The sequence below is a fragment of the Dendroctonus ponderosae genome, unplaced genomic scaffold, assembly GCF_020466585.1.
Source record: "Dendroctonus ponderosae isolate FM_Combo_2020 unplaced genomic scaffold, Dpon_F_20191213v2 Dpon_F_20191213_1, whole genome shotgun sequence".
In the NCBI taxonomy this organism is placed as follows: domain Eukaryota; kingdom Metazoa; phylum Arthropoda; class Insecta; order Coleoptera; family Curculionidae; genus Dendroctonus; species Dendroctonus ponderosae.
In genome coordinates, this window is record NW_026017110.1 from 27,680,448 (window position 1) to 27,681,623 (window position 1,176).

The 1,176-nt window shown below is 35.5% G+C and overlaps 1 protein-coding gene across 2 annotated transcripts in view; it reads right to left on the minus strand.

Annotated features, from left to right (window-relative positions):
- Nucleotides 1-1,176, minus strand: part of LOC109544204 (ubiquitin-conjugating enzyme E2 Q2) — a 23,057-nt gene that overhangs the window by 13,031 nt on the left and 8,850 nt on the right. The gene's annotated exons all lie outside the window — the stretch shown is intronic.

Here is a 1,176-nt window from a genome sequence, read left to right on the forward strand (position 1 = left end):
CACCTCCGCTGAAAAGCAAACCTCCCAACACCCTCACCCAGGTATCCTCGAGGTACCAGCACAAAAGACTCAAGGCCTTAAATGGCTAAGTCTGTTAAACATCCACGCACAGAAAATTAAAGTTCATTATTAAATTGAAATAACTTATGATGCATTACTAAAACAAATGGAAAATAACATTATTTGCTTAAGTCCTTTTTAAGTATTCCAATTTTAACTTTTCCTACTGAAACTCGAACAGGATTTTGACCTGCTCTCTATTGGCTAAAATGTTTTGAAGCTCCTCTTCATAGCAATACCGACGCATTGTTCGCTTCCAACTGGGAGTCCAAGGTTTTTCCTTATAGGAAAAATGTAGTCCGTTTTTTATTTTCAAATGACTCCATCTTTAAGAATATATTATTAATTAATTAAATTTGAGACGTAAACAGTAACGGCAAACTCGCATTCAGTTCTAAGATAAACGTTATTTTGGAAAGAAAAGGCGGGAGCAAAAGCCAATTTGTCACTTTTAGCAATGTTGCCAGGTAAAACTTCATCTTAGCTAAGTATCACTTATGCCCGTATGCACCGACAGACTTTAATCGCGATTAAGTCTTAAACCGGTTTAAAAATCGTAAACGGTATGCACCGTCGACTGTTTTGACCTTAAACGCGTTTAACTTTAATCCGCCAACCTCCGAGGATTAAATTCTTAAACTAGTTTAGATACGTAACATAACCTTTGAAATTGAGGGTTTTGTTATAGATAAAACCGAGGTTTTGTTTTCGTTCTAGCAAATTCTAGTCGGTTCGTGTGTTAACTACTTGGAAAATGGAGTTGGAAAAAGAAACGATATTAGATGATATTGATGTTCTAGAAATAATTGATTATGGTTTTCCAAGGAGACAATTACTTCGCACAAATTAGTTCGATGCACTTGACGAAATGTCTTTTTATATACGCTTTCGTTGAACAAAGCCGGTCGTTTTTAGATTGCGAGAAGAAATTGGCCACCTTCTAGAATATCCCAGTATCTAAGATTTCTATACTGCTTTAATTGCAAGATCCTGGACATCGCTTTTATATAGTAAAATCGCCAGTAATTTTGTGATACCTTATTGGTTGATTTTCTCAACAGTCAATAACGGTTTTCACCGTTAATATGTCTTTTCCTAGAAGAAAAATCGTTATCT